The sequence below is a fragment of the Vollenhovia emeryi genome, unplaced genomic scaffold (assembly GCF_000949405.1).
Source record: "Vollenhovia emeryi isolate VEMERY1.0 unplaced genomic scaffold, V.emery_V1.0 DF939158.1, whole genome shotgun sequence".
In the NCBI taxonomy this organism is placed as follows: domain Eukaryota; kingdom Metazoa; phylum Arthropoda; class Insecta; order Hymenoptera; family Formicidae; genus Vollenhovia; species Vollenhovia emeryi.
Window position 1 is genome coordinate 168,502 of NW_011967208.1, and position 16,530 is coordinate 185,031.

At 41.6% G+C, this 16,530-nt stretch overlaps 1 protein-coding gene across 1 annotated transcript in view; it reads right to left on the reverse strand.

Annotated features, from left to right (window-relative positions):
• Positions 1–16,530, reverse strand: part of LOC105564903 — a 246,384-nt gene that overhangs the window by 19,528 nt on the left and 210,326 nt on the right. Inside the window, exon 5 of the mRNA XM_012017670.1 lies at positions 3,252–3,320. The gene's annotated coding sequence lies outside the window, so the exon portion shown is untranslated. The remainder of the gene's footprint in view (positions 1–3,251; positions 3,321–16,530) is intronic.

The following is a 16,530-nucleotide window of genomic DNA, read 5'->3' on the forward strand; positions in this document are numbered from 1 at the left end:
CTCTCTCTCTCTCTCTCTCTCTCTCTCTCTCTCTCTCTCTCTCTCTCTCTCTCTCTCTCTCTCTCTCTCTCTCTCTCTCTCTCAAAGTAATTTTTGTTTATCTTCCCTCCAGAGATGCGCTCGCTAGAGAAAATCGTTGAAAAAAATTCTTTTCCCGGGACCGAGTCCACCTTTCTTTGCCAAATATTTCCCTCAATGTCCTGCTGGATTCTTTCGCTTCAAAGTATGTACGCTTGACTTTGGATGTAACAACTGTAAGAGCGTTTTCGTCCAAAAATTATATTTCGACAATAAAAACGTTCAACGGATAAAGTTGGCGTCAAATATGAGAAAAAAACGCGGGGTGGGGGGGGGGGCAAATATTTCGCTTTTACAACACTATTTGACGCACAGAGTTGTGAGAATTACATTCGAGTTCATCACCCGTATATCCATTTCACGATACGCGGCAATAAATTCCTCTTGTATCTAACTGCAAACATGATAAATAAAGCGCGAGTAGCTTCAAGCTGTTGTGCTCGGTCGCACACACACACACACACACACGTACCAAGGAATCAATCTTGTACCCAATCCGTTTGCAACGAAAGAACATTTGTCACCAAGTTTCATTATCAAATTATGTTAAACGGACGACAGGTTCAAAGTACTTAAAAAAAAAAATAAACGTTCGTTTGATACGATCGATACACGCTGCAGAAATTATGCGGTGCATCTATTTCGATACACGCGGTACATGAACGTAACGCACTTAATTTACAGTTTATTTAGTTTACAGCCGGTTTACGGCGTTCAATAAAATTTCCGGTGAAATCGTCAATTTGGCGGCGATTTATATTTCTCGTTTCGTTCCAATATCTGATCTCTCTGCGTACAGTATCCACTCTCTTCGATAAACTCTTCGGCTGCATTATTCGGAAAGTTCCAAGTTCGACCGAATATTTACAGGCCGTGTGCCGGGGACCGCGAAATTGCATAAACTTTTCAAATAAGACCGAATCTTATAAATTTGCGGCCGGGAACATTGTCCGCGAAAGTTCCGCGCCGCGCCGCCGCGGGGTTATTAACTTTGGGTCACACGAAACTATCAGAGCATCGTCAAAGTCGTTTCCGCACTTCCGCAAGCCCGACTATGCGGAAGACTAGTCCGCGAAACTCACGTCCTGTTTTCGCCCCCGATTACATCGTGCGCAATCTGATTACGGTGGTGATTACTCGGACATCGCCGAATAGCTTTTTATTCCGCGGGCGCGCGTTTAATAGCGGCTGGATGGTGGAAACTATACAACTGCGCAGCATCCCCGGACGCGGACCATAAAATAAATTTCTCAATGTTAAACTCGTTACACGCAAATGTTTGAAATGCAGCCATTAGCAGGGTACATCACGGCGTTATGAACACGTCGTTGTTCATAACTTACATAAAATACTCGAGCGAGCTTAATCCTGTTTGCAATTACTCAAGAAATAACAGTCCTCTCCGCGACTGTGCTTGTAATAAATAATTAACGGTACGCGAATTGATTTGGTTATTCCCGTGCGAAGACGGAATTTTCGAAAGTTAAGAAGTCCCTCCCCACGGACTGTTAATCTTCCGACCGCACCGAACTGTCTGGCCAGTAAATAATAAGCTTTTATAGTCTTGTGTGTATATCTTTCCACCTGTTCATAGGCAGCTAGAATTTCCTCCTGATTATTTCTTTCCTTTCCCGCGCTCTATCAGAGCTGGAGAGATAAAAGAGCTCTCCTCTGATGATACAAGACAGCGTAACAATTTTAAGAAAACGAGAACGCGCTGTCAGCGCGCTTTTACGCTCTTCCTTCTTTCCCTTCGTTTCTATTGATATTAACTGCCAAAGGGTAGCACTGATGAATGCCGATATTACTTTCATTGTTCACCCCGTTGTCATTATGCAGCGATGGCTTGTATCAGCTCGGAGGACGCATAGCAGTGCTTTGTGACTCGACTTGGGACTGATACGACTTTACTAATGTGACGAATACGAAACAGAGCTCGGGGCGTTCGTTATAAATGAAGGTATTAGCTGTCTGTGAAACACGAGCTTGTTCCAAGACATAATGTATATTATTTCTTTGAAGCTGAGACAGGCAAGACGAAGCAAATCGTGTACGATTCGTATCATCCGTGATCGATAATTATTCGACGAATAATCAAGTACACTGACAAACAATTTTTTTAAACTAAGTAGATTTACTTAAAATGATTGTTTTTTACTGCAGCAAATATTTATTCTATTTAAATGAAAATATGAAATTTCAAGTAAATCTATGTATTATATTAAGTAAATTAATTGAAATCGTTACATTTTCTACATTCAAATAAAGATTTCGCGAGATATTATAGAAAACTATTTATGAAATGAACTGATTGTTTTTCTTAAGTGAGAAATCCAATTTTTCTCGCTGTGAAAATTGCATCTTAGTAAACATTTTACGGAATTAAAATAAACTTTTTTAAATTTAAAATTCTCTACGCTTGATATTTAATAAATACTTAAATTAAAGAACCGCGCGGTTTAATTTGTTTATTATTTTCAAAATTTAAGTCAATAAGCTATTAGGAGCCACCTAATGAATAATTTTCTTGAGTGAAGTAATATTTTTTGGGTTGAGATATTTTTTATCTGTGTGTTGATATAAATGTGTGTCGTCGCAAAACGGGTGTCATGAAAAATTCAAACAACTGCTGATGCAGAGAAGAGCTAGCTCGGTATTTAAGCGAGACAGCAAATTTGAATAAAATACTTATTAAAAATATACCCTTTAAATAAAATAATAATTATTCTAACAGGATCCGTTTCCGTGACCGCGATTTCTTTTATCCCGTACGTAGCAACCAATATAACAAAGTAAGTACGATTAAGCATCATTGGAAACTTATTTCCAATCGATAATTATAAAAAAAATAATAATTAACAGGTTTAAAAATTTGATGTGATTTTAAGAGTAATATACATATATGCGTAATCCGTGAAATTGAATATAGTTACGGGAATCGGTAACTTTTTATCAGAATAATATTAATCGGAAATCGCATCTGTCTGATCTTGTTATAACATTAATCAATGATTATAAGAGAATTACGATAATTATGTAAATTAGGTCGCGAACGTGCACTAAAATCTTTCTCTCTGTCGCGAGTTATTTCTGTTATGATTTACGTTACAAACGGTGGTTAATGTCAGCGGCGGATTATAAAGCTGTTTGTTAAATTAAAAAATTCAACTTACGTTCTGGACTCACGGTAGCGTAATATTCACGATTCCGTTGAATCCCAAGGACTTCGACCAAGGACGGTGCTGAAATAATGAATGCATTCTATCATACATGAAGATGATCGTATTAAAACAATTCGTTATTCAGCGCGAACGCGCGCAATTAATATTTTAATCCATTAAAATTATTTTAACGACGCAGCTTTAGGTGCTGCGCGACGCGCGGTGCCACGAGTGATCGTAAAAAACGAATTTGCGCTCTACGCAATTTTTGTCGCAAATGACGAAATTCGCGTGTACATCGCATATTTGGAATACGCCAGCGTCAAGCGTAAATCATTTTGCGCGGCGGGCGTAGCCGGCGAGAAAATTTACCGTCTTTCGTTTTGAGTACGTTGCGGAAAATCCTAGAAGAACAAACAGGGTGTTTTTCCCCATTTCAGATTCCGCAGGACAGCAAAAACAATCTCCGGCCCCCGTGTACGGGTACACGGTACAAACAATGAGAAGCGGGGGAAAAAAACTTTCCGTTAAGGGAAAGTAAACGGCGCTAAATCGATCGCTGTCGCGTAAGCCGCTTTTTTCGCCACGGGAGTTCTCGTTTGACAATGCATACCAAATAGCCGGGGGAAAAAGTGCAATAATCGTTATCCGCGCTTGTTTGAGAAAAAAAGAGAAGATCAGCGGCACATGTGCACAGCCGCGCTGCACTTGATACACCGGCCGGATTGGGGACTTAGTGCACTAGGACTTGGTGCACGTGTATGTAGGACAGTTCCCAAATAATTGCGGAAAGATTCAATCGCGCAGATGGATTTCACATCCGTTACAGCGATGAGTTTGCGCACTTCTTGCTCAAATGAAAATCTTACAGCGAATTTGATTGCCCGCACTAGTGCGCGCTGAGTGCACACTAAGGCCCGTTTGCAGTAAATTTTTATATTTAACTCTGTCTTAAATACACGTTCGAAAACTATTTAGCCGAAGAATGATCCGCGTGGATGCTATACAGACCCATTTTACTGGCTCCGAAATATAGGATCCTAAAGTCATCTGTCGTGAATAAAGTCGTGAATCCCCCGCTTTGTTTTTACGCGTACCACAAGCGCGTGGAAGAATTTTGTAATTGTATAAAGCCAATTTCAAATTGTTGACGATTAAAAAATTGAAAATTTCAAATACCAATATCTTTCTCATTAGACTCCTGACCCGAGTGTTTTAAGTGTGAGAAAGTTCTGTTATGCGGTCCGCAACTTATCCTGACTTTACTTTGTGCATAAAAGCTAATAAAAAGATTTACCAGCGCAAAAATTATATTCGAAAGTGTCGGTAAAACAGATTGGGGTCCTCCTTAAACATATGAATTGACTGTAAACCAGCCCTAGTGCGCACTCAGTGCGCACTAGTGCAAGCAACCGAATTCGCTATTAGTTTCTCTATGTATTTTGTTCATTGCATTACTCGCCGGATGTTATTAAGAGCACGGAAGGTGATTTTGTGAAAATTCAACAACGGCCCAGGCTCGAAAGAAGTCTGTTATAATATAATGTTTGGAAATTAACAGGAGGTGCTTCCGCACAAATGAGAACCACCCATGCTATCTTTATCCCGGTAATTAAATAACTTTGACTCGCGTTTTCGAGCCGCTGAAGATGGTTTCGGTTGAATGCCAAATTAGTTGTCAGATATTAATTTAAGGTGTAATAAGTTTTCCGTAACGGAATACGGTTAATGAAATTCAGAAAGAGTCAATAATTAATTATCGCGCTGTTATTCGGCCGTAAGCGCGGAAAAATAGCAGATCAATCCAATGCGTTTGATTTATCAATTTTATATATGGCGCAAAAGAACAATTATTCATACGTTATTGCCACTTCGCGCTGATGCAATTTTATATCCGTTGACCAAAATTATAAAATGTGATGTACTCATAGATTGCGCATATCGAATTCAATTAATTACAGTAATTGAATATACGTGTTTTGTAAATCCATTAATAAAGCGATCGAAAATTCGCCTCTCCCGTTTTTACGCAGGTGCACGTACGTTAAAATCGTAAAATTATAATTTCTTTCATCAGTCCCACCTGTCGATTAGTTTACGGCGCATTAAATTATCGCATTAAGGCTCCGACGCCGTACGACGTATGTATCGCATTTTCTGAGACGATACCATTGCGGGAGAAAATTCCGCGCTAAAGACGAGAGCGAAGCCTCGTTACGCGAACGGGCGTGCGGCTTTCTTTGTTCTCGCTCGATGAGCAAATTAAGTTTCAAAATCAAAGGGTAGCTTTCCGCAGTCCGCGCTGCGTACCGCAGATCCGTCTAATCGGATTGCCGCAACGGCGAAAGGGGCCACAATACGCGGCCACTTGCCTCGCGCTCCGCACAGCCGCGCTTGTCTTTTTATTATTCCTCTCCTCTCAATTTCAAATGCGAAACGTCCACGATCGCGGCCGCGTCTTCCGCCGCGGCTAGCGGCTCCTCGCGCGGTAGCCGGGACGTAACGCGAATTCAATTATTACCGAGACGGGAGGGAGAATTGTCGGGAAAAGCGCGATCTCGGGAGAGCAAAGAAATACTGCGGAGAGAAAACGAAGCAAACGCGCGTAGGAGCGGCCGAGGGGAGGGGGCGGGGGTGGAGGACGCGTTGCAGGAGAACACAAGCTGAAGATGTAGGCTAAAGCGGGGGGGGGGGGAGGGTGGATGGAGAACGAGCGGAGAGGATCAGCGAAACGAAACGCTGCACCGAGTCGTACATTTTGTGTATACACCCGGAAAATGGCTGAAAATATCATCTTGCGTTGTAAATATCTTAAATACCTGGAGAGACTAGCGCGTAAACCAGCGAATGCAGAAGCGACAATGAATGTTGAAATTATTAATGTGCCTATTCGTAAATCGCGCCGTAAAGGCGATCTCTATCGGAACGTATCCCCTGCAGGAGAGCCGAAGCTTGATAAAAAAATTAACAGCGGCGATATCAACGGTTGCCATTAATAAACTCGATCTCTGGTCTAATATGTCGCTGTGTGTGCTGCTCCCCCTCCCCCTCCCCGCTCAAAAAAAAAATTGATATTTCGCCGTCGATGTATAACGGCGCGATTTAAATTGATTTCGCCGTGTATCGCTAAACGAAAATTGATTGTGACCTCGCCATTTTCTTCCGCGCCCGGTTATGCAATTTTGCACGTCGCGAAATAACGTACACGCGATTGATCTCTTATCGCTCGCGGTTTTTTCCATAACGGCATGTGTCAACCTTCCCATGTCACGCGGGCAAATATTTGTCGAATTCATAGCAAAAACACGTTTCAATGGCACGCTCCATATGAGACCCAGACAGCGACGGAATTTATACGTTGCGCAGCCATTTGTGCACGTCGCTATAGTGTCGCTATACATTTACTACGTGCCTGTACCACTGTCGGATGCAGATGCGGGCTATATGCCGTCGACGGTCATGCAATGATTAAATTAGAAGTAAATAGAGAGTCACGCTGATCACGCCAAGTCCGGCTGATCAAGTGCCTCTGTTTATTGAAGACGATTAAGCCCGTCATATCGCTAAATCAGCAAACCTACCGAGCGATTAATACCACGAGATTGCTATTTTTCGACGCTGCGAACGACTGAAATTAATTATCACAACGTTCGACATTTGCGAAACAAACGTCCACTACGCAGGTGCCGAGCTATTTCCGAAAACTACCGGTCTTCCCTAATTTGTGATAAAGTTTGGGTCACTTTAGAGAATACGCTGTCGGAAACCGTGACTTGTACAGCCATTTATTTCGACGACAGGGAGCATCTATATAGCTGCAGAAATATTTTTTGTTCTTGCCGTTCTTCTCACTCGCGATTTTCATATCAAGTTCATATTTCATGAATATAAAATGATCTTAAATAAGGACATCTCCTGTTTCCCGTTGTATTGTGTTTTAATGTCCTAAAAATAAGCAAGAATAAAAATTCATTTGAGTGAAATATAATAACGGTTTGTTACAAGCCCGACGCGACTCTTCCATCATGTACAACCTGTCCGCGTTTAATGCAATATCTTGTCATGAAAGATTACATATTTAGTTTGCGATTGCTTGATATTTTTTATCACAGGGATGACGCATTGCATGTAACGTAACAGTAGCTGCGATATATGCTATCCGATGTATCACGTTAACAAAGCGCGCAATTTGTAAAAATTAAAATCCGAAATAGATAGCAAATAGGATTTTATACATAGTTTAATTTATGCGCGGGAAAAAATTATTATAAATCATTCTGAAGTATCTACCATTCTCGAAAGTGCTATTCCGTTACGAGGAGCGAACGACGTACGCGCGGAAAGGTAAATTAAATTATAATTTCCCAAAGAAAACTTGACTGTTTAAAAGAAACCCATAAAATTTTCAACCTTATCAGTACACTGATAGCAAAATATGTAGTATTTGAAACTATAATAGCATAGTAAAATAATTATAGTCAGGAATATCATTTTTATGGTAATTATTATTATAATACTAGCAACATAAACACACAGTGACGCCAACTATTTAAAAAATTTACTGTAAAATATAAGCTTTTAGCTAGTATTGTTAAAATGTCCAGGTAATGAATAGTAAATTAGTTAATTATTTTTATACACTAAATACAATCACAATAATAGTAAATTTAACTACATTTATATCATCCACCTCACTAATCACATGGTAAGCAAAAGTAAAGCGGTTCGGAATATCCACACTAGAAGAACGCGCGGTATAAGACTTTCTCGTAAGAAGAAAATCGCACAGGGTGTTAGAAATACGGATTAGTTTAAATATTTGTATAAGATTACTTATCTTTTCCTTGAAAAGTGCTTTCTTTACGAGTGCAAAGTGATGAACATAGTGAACGCAATGTATATATAATAAAAAGCGGAGAATATTATTTCCAATATAAAAACGATTATTACTATTACATATAGTTATTCGAAATTTTACTTGCGGTTGTTTGCAATACTTATAGTACACCTTACCAAATTAAAAGCTTGTTTTACGACAACCATGTCGTACACACAGAGAAAAGTACGTACTCGTATTTGCGACTATAATTGCATAGTAAAATAATTATAGTCAGGAATATCATTTTTATAGTAATTATCACTATAATATTAGTAATAACAACCACATAGTCATAGTGATGCCAACCAGCATAAAAATTTTACTATTATTTATGAAGCTTTTAACCATTATTCTGGTAAAATATTAAGATGGTGAATAGTAACTAAATTAATTAGTTTTATATAGTAGGTGCCAGTACAATAATAGTAAATTTAACTACATTTCTATCATCCACTTTACTATTCGCATGGTAAACAAAAGTGAAGTGGTTCGGAATGTCTTCGCTAGAGGGACGCGCGGTACAAGACTCTCTCGTAAGTAAAAAACCGCTTACACTGAGAGAAAAGTGCGTAGTATTTGCGACTATAATTGCATAGTAAAATAATTATAGTCAGGAATATCATTTTTATAGTAATTATCACTATAATATTAGTAATAACAACCACATAGTCATAGTGATGCCAACCAGCATAAAAATTTTACTATTATTTATGAAGCTTAACCATTATTCTGGTAAAATATTAAGATGGTGAATAGTAACTAAATTAATTAGTTTTATATAGTAGGTGCCAGTACAATAATAGTAAATTTAACTACATTTCTATCATCCACTTTACTATTCGCATGGTAAACAAAAGTGAAATGGTTCGGAATGTCTTCGCTAGAGGGACGCGCGGTACAAGACTCTCTCGTAAGTACAAAACCGCTTAGGGTGTTATAAATACGGATCAGTTTATGTGCATTCGTACAAGATTACGTATCTTTTCTTTGAAAGATGCTTTCTTGTACTATTCTTTATGAGTGCAAAGTGATGTAACCAATGAATATAATGAAATTACTACACTGAACAAAAAATCTGGTAGATTCAACCAGTCGTCTGTTAGAAAATGGACGAATCAGAATTTCCTTTAGGATTTACCAGATTTGTAGTAAAGTCTACCAAACTTCTGGTTATGAAATATCTTTCATGGTAAATCCTAAAGGGAATTCTGATTCGTCCATTTTCTAACAGACGTCTGGTTGAATCTAACAGATTTTTTTTTCAGTGTATTACATATAGTTATTCGAAATTTTACTTGTGGTTGTTATTGCAATATTTATAGTACACCTTACCAAATTAAAAGCTCGTTTTGGTTTATGACAACCATATCATAAGTTGCATGGACCAATATAGTGTCTATGAGAACTATAATACATTGTTAGGTCAACCATAACTTACGTAGTTGGAAGAATTATAAAAATATGGTTGGCTCCTAAAATGACTATAAATTATAGTGAGATTGTGGTAACTGCAATCAGTTTGTCAGTGTATAGGACGCGGCGAAACAATCATTACAATTCGTTTGTCGGTAATATTGTCTTTTATTCATTCCGTGAATTGTATAAGATTCTTTTTCCAGGAAGGAGATAGGTCGAAATTATTTTATATATACTCGTACATATATATATATATATACCGTTCCCGTGCAGCGCTAAATTGTTGAGCGTCGGAGCACTTATGGCGATGTAATCGGCGTACTCGTAACTCGACATGATGCAAGGAAAACATGTTCCGTGAACTGATGTGAGTTTTCGCAAAGGCAAACACTATTTCAACCTCTCGCCCCGTGTATGAGGGAGTTATATAGGTCGGCGGGGTGGCGTGGCTCGAAAATATTTCGTCATTGCGCGTATCATACTGAATCTCGCGCCAATAAGGAGAGAGAGAGAGGGGGAGAGGGAGAGAGAGAGAGAGGGAAAAAAATAATGTGACGAGCACGTTATCATCGTCGGTAACGAGATTCTATCCCGCAGATAGGACCTAATCCGCAACGTGTAGCATGATGGATGTGTTTACGCGACGACGTCGCGTCGCGCGCGCAGGTTGCAGATTTTCCCGCCGCTTTTTCTCCCCGGCGCGGCTCGCTGGCTCTCCGGAAGCTAGAAATGTCTCTTTTCGGGGAAGGAAGCCCCTTAAATTTCGCCCTCATCCCTCTTGTATCCCGCGCGACGACGGTTGCCGTCATCGGCTTGAGTGAGCTTAACACCTCGGTTATTCGCTAGAATTGATTCCGGGTGAGGTGAAGCGAGAAAGTCAGTGTTTATTCAGGAGCTCCGGAGAACCACCGAGATGGGGCGAGATTGAAACCGAACTATTTTCAATCGAAGTGCCCGCTTCTCTGCCCACCCTGCCCGAACGAGCCCCTTTCTGCATATTGCAAATCGAATTCGATCTCTGCTCGATATCCCTCGTAATCCCGCCCGCTTGGCACCTAGCGTCTTATCGTGAGCCACGTCGAATGCGCTGCCGCGATTTATTTTGGCCAACAAATCGCGGGGAATTCGTCGATCTTGCGAATAGATTGATCGCCGCGGTAGGAATCGTTTGCCGTGAATGTGTACGCGTTTGCCCGACCTTCTTTCCTTCGAGGAATTATCCGTCACGTTACGTATGTGCCAACCACTCGATACCGCGATAACGAGTCTGACACGTGACGTGTACACCCACGCCCAAGTGTGACAACAAGTGTCTACGACTGCGCGGGGCGATGGATAATTTTGAAAATAATTCAATCTGAAAATTGCTATTTATTATAAAAATTACAGTGAGCTACATTTGTAGAGGAAAGTCTCCTATTACGAGATAGGCCCCTAATATGGGACAGCGGAGTTTCTGCCAAATTAATTGGCATCGTCTGTCGGCTCCGCCACGAATTTAGTGTCCTTGGAGTGAAATCTGTTTGGTGGAAAATTAATTGTTGGATCGTGTAATCGTTGCGAAAAAAAGACTTGCGGTTGAATGTTGGACGTTGAAAACCTGCTATCTCGTATTAGAATCTTATCTCGTAATAGAGGACGTTCCTCTATTTCTTTGTCGTTTTTCACTTGCCCATTTCCCGAATGGCGAAGCCAGAGGGCAGCGTCTATTACGAGAGCATAATTGGGCACATTTTCCACAACGTATGCCGGCTGTTGCCGAGAAACAGTACCCAATTAAGGGCCGGTTGTTCCTCTTGGTAAGTTTACTAATTGCTAAATCATATGCACCTATGTCTTTCCTACATGTTAGACAAAGATAGACGTGTAATTTAACTAGTAGCTTAGCAAGAGGTTGGAGAAACCGGCCCGAAATCGTATAAAGTCTGCTCGAAACAGAACAAAAGAAACGATACATGCGAGCGTTGTCTAATACTTCACATGTCCGCAATAGTTCAAGCAATTTCACACTCTTATCAATTATTAATAAAAAAAACGTATTATTCTTTAAGATACATGAATTCGTACGTTTGTACTTTTAATAAGCACTCGGGAATTTATTTTCTGCTCAACTTTTATCATTTTTCAGTTTTATAAATGACGAAAATAATTTATACCCCCGACTTTTATCATTTCCAGTTTTATGAATGACGAAAATAAAAGCCGCTCTCTGGCTTCGACATTCGGGAAATAAATACGATCTCAATAGGTAGGTCAGAGAAATTTGCGCTTCGTACCCGCCGTGAGAAGTATTTGCATATTCCCCTGTCCGATTTTGAGAAAATCTGATAAACTTATTGAAAATAATTTAGAGACTCCTCATCCCCTTGGAAATTCAGATTTAGTCGAACGGAAAAGTGGAAGAGAATATGCGATTTTTTTTCCAGCGTAAAACGAATTGATGCCCTGCGTTGACGACGAAATGAAATCTGGGCTCAACCAGTGTAATGGAAGAAGAGTTAAGGGGAACGCTAAGCTTAGCGTTGGCGTCGTAAGTTTTAACTAGCTACATGCCGAGCAAAAGCGATGAAAGCCGAGGTATTAACGCGAATAACAAGACTACCCGTAGATATACATAGGAACGTAATTAGCCTCTAATTAACCCGGCGAATGCGACAGGGGCATCGCCGGGTACGTCGTTGTGATACCGCGCGCATCGTTCCTTAGAAAATAATTTGATAATAGAAAATAATTTCATCAGCTATCCACCAGTGGCGTGAATTACTTTTTGATGCTTCTGCGTGCGCTTGTTAATATATGAAATAATATTTCGCAAAGTGACAAATATACGCGCGTCCCTCTTAAAAAAACGAAAAGAGCAGACAACACGTGAGCGCGAAGAGAAAATTCTTGGAGATGTAATTTTCCATTTAGCAAGTACAACCTTGTCAAATGCGTGGACAATTGCAAATATTATGCTCCTCTCAATTTCTAATTTACGCAGAGAGCATCAGCGGAGAAAACTTTATATAAAAAAGAAAGTATAACAAGAGAGGCAAAATAAGAAATTTTACGACTTTCGAAGACTCGGTAGGAGGTTCATGCTTGCGCACTCTACATTTTCTTTTCAGAAGAACGATGTACGTAAAAATTCTGCATCAAGTATCAGATAATACTTTTTTACTCTCCACGCAGGACAGCGCAACGTCAATCTCACATGTTTTACGTTTACGACGAGCATTAAATGGAGTAAATAATAAAAAAGAAAGAAATTATGCGTGGGGAAACAAGTTTCCGTATTTTAAACATAATATCATTTCCATGTCGACATCGCAATTGGCGCCGAATTGCACTTGTCGCCGAGTGCGACGTGGCTTATAATGATACGAATTAATTTTTAAAAGAGAGATGCACTCGCACAATGTATATGTGCGGCGATGATCGCGATAAGTTTTTTTTTTTCTTACCGTCGTATAATCTAGTGTAGTACGGTCCAGTGCAATTCCCTGAGAAAAGTTTCGCGAGAAACGCGCGCGGCGGAAGTGCAAGAAAAGAAGCGAACGTGACGACGACGCGGGCGGTGCACGAAAAGCGCGGAAACGGTTAATCTCGTTTCGTACACTCATAATTTTTCGCGCGCATTACCCGAAGTAACGCTTACTTCCGCGAGAATGGGAGAACTTGAGCCGCGTACGGTTAATTAAACGTCGCCACCAGTCGCCGTGGAATAAATCACCCCGGCCCGCGCGCAATTCGGTCAAAATCACTCGTTTGATATATATTTCCTTTATTTCAATGACACTGGGGGGAAAAGAAAGGTGATACTTTTACGCCGTTGCAAAAAGCGTGACGTTATTTCGGTGGAAATTATTATTTTTCACACAATGCACAACAAGTGCGCCATTATAAATAATATTACAACAATGGCAGAGGGCTCGAATCGTTTTACGTCACGTAAAAATGTTCAAATGATTAAAAATTAAAATTACTCAGGCATTAACCTGCCGTTTTGGCTCTTACTCTATTGTTCCGTCGAAGCTGTGATTTCTCATCACAGCCTTATGCATTTTATTAATTGTTCACCGATTACGTTCCATTAAGTGGTCATTCCATTTTAACTACCCAAAAACTGTGCTCATCTTTAATCATTTTTCTCGCAGTAAATACACCATACGATGAAATAAATCTCTCTGGGATTTATTAGGACGCTCTGAAATAACACAAATTTTTGTCACGATTTAAACAATTTTTTAATCAAGCGTTTTCTACACCATTCGAACGGCGTGTCAAAAAAGATGCGAGTCCGCTGCGTCGACGACTTTTATCATTCAGGCTTACCTGAAACGAAAAATCAAGAAAATTCTTAATCTATATGGGCGTCGCTACGTCCCGAGCCTCAATTGATAATTTTTATTTAAAAATAACAAAACGTACCTTTTGAAACTTTTTTTCAAACTGGCGCCATTTTGTTATTTTTAAATAGAAATTATTCATTGAGGTTCGGGACGTAGCGACACTCGTGTAGATTAAGAATCTTTTTGATCTTTCGTCTCAGGTAATTGTTAAAGATAAGTTTTTGGGCCGTTAAAGTGGAACGACCCCTTGAAACGAAGTCTCTCTCGGTCTGTTCCTTTCGTATCTCGCGTACTTACGCTTTTCATTAATCAAAAAGCAATACTGTCCCTACGGTCCCGAGGAACCACCTTTTTTTCTCCCGCCGCCGCGCGCGAGCGAAATTGCTAACGCATTATGCATGATCGTGTTAAAAACTAGACAACGGGCACGGCGCCGGGCCGCGAGGTCGTCCGGGAGGGGCAGCGGTCGGGTCACGGTTGCGAGTGATACCACATCATAGCCGTAATGCCAGTTAATACGCGTCGAACGCGTCATGTATTCGAGGTAGAGTATCGCGCGCGTCAGTGTTGCAACGCGAGGGTAGCGTGGTCGTAGCTCGGGCGCATATCCCAGTGTGAGAGGAGAGGATAGCCCGCTCCTCTCTCTCTTTCCCACCCCTCTCTCTCTCTCTCTCTCTCTCTCTCTCTCTCTCTCTCTCTCTCTCTCTCTCTCTCGCTCTTCTGCCGTGGATGTGCGTTCGGTCGAATGTCGACGGTAGTGGTTGGGCGGGGCACGAGTCACTCACAGCTGTCCTCCACATATGAACACGCATGCGGGGCATTAATCATATCGAGAACACCCCCACTCCCCCCCCCCGGTTTAGTCCCCCAGATTTCCCACCCTCCCCCGCTCTGTCTCTCTCGGTCGTACTCTTCGGTTACCTCTGCACCTCCTGGTGCAAGCTCGGTCAGCCCTCCCGACGTCCACAGATCATGCACATGACGCATACACGGCGGGCCAGGGTAGGGGGCGAGCGCGAGGGGTAGAATGCCTAGGCGAGCACCTACGATGTGCGCTTGAAGTCGAGTTTAATGACGATGTCCATCACAGTTTGCGGTCGGTGAGAACAGTCGGTCGGTCGATCGGCGGCGCGCGTCTTGCTTTTGCAGCCTTTCCGTAGATTGGGCTGCCATCGTCGACCGAACTTTCTCGCCGGAGGACCTCTCGAACGGGGCCGAGGGGATCGATTAATATGCACGCGGGGACGGAAGGTGCGATGAGAGAATAAACCCCCTTCCTCCTCGCCGCTTGTCTCTAGCGGAATCGGAAATGACTTCTTGACAGGATCAACTGCGATAGGGACCTTTCCATTTTACGGACATCTATGCGTCGCGAATCGAGAACTTGGCCGGTGCTCCTTGGAGCGACCTCGCTAATCCCGCGCCGGATAAAGGGCAAAGGGGCGCGATTGGAATTTCCGCGAAATGTTGCGCCTTCGTACTTTACGCGTGCAAAATGCTTCCCGAGCACTGTTGGGAAACGGCGACTTCTATCGGTCTCTCGAAGGAGCCAGATAAGCGCGAGGATATGAGAAATGAGAGAGGCGTGCGTCACGTGGATACTCGGTACAAGATTTTCTCAGCGGCGTCTTCACTCGCGAGGTAAAGCGAGAGAGTAAACTACTCCGTCCCTCACGCGGGAGACTCCTCGCCCGAAAACACGACGTTTACGATCGCTCCTCGCGTACGACCATTTCTCAAGCGACGACGTTAAAAAGAGAGGGAGAGAGAGAGGCAGCGGTTTACCTTGGCGTAGACATCGCGAAAACATGCGGTGCACCGTACACACGTACGACATTATCGATCGCGGACCGTCGTACGGATATATCCAATACTTGAGAATCGAACACGGTCGCCGCCTCGGAAGGAATCACGCTGGGAATGGACAGCTATTGTTTACGGCACGCGTCATGTCTCCTCGGGAAACGTTGAAAAATCGCGCCGGGACTCCGACTCGAGCGGGCAGTTCGGGAGGAACGTCGATGGGACGCTAATAATCCCACGCTGATAGAAAAAAAATCGTTGCAGCTACCACAATCACACTGGAATTTATAGTCATTTTAGGAGCCGACCCCCCACATTTTTATGATTCTTTCAACTACGTAAGTTATGGTTGACCTAACAATGTATTATAGTTCTCATAGGCATAATATTGGTCCATGCAACTTATGATACGGTTGTCATGAGCCAAAACGAGCTTTTAATTTGGTAAGGTGTACTATAAATGGTAATTGTTCAGAATAGCTACATCACCTCCAAAATCAATCAAATTAGTCTCATTCGACGCGTTTTTTAACGAGAAACAACTTTTTCCTTAGACAAAATCGTCGCTCTGCCCTGCGAAGCGAGATATTAATTGTTAAAGTTGACAACTTGGTAATTCTTCAGTATAGCTACACTACCTCAAAAATAAATTTAAAAAATTTTATTCGACACGTTTTTCAACGAGAAACAACTTTTTCCTTAGACAAAATCGTCGCTCTGCCCTGCGAAGCGAGATATTAATTGTTAAAGTTGACAACTTTTAGGGTTAGGAAATCTGTCATTCCGACGAAATCAGACTAAATGCACATCATATGCAGTGACGTATTTCCACGTGAAGCGAGATCCACTCCACACTTCA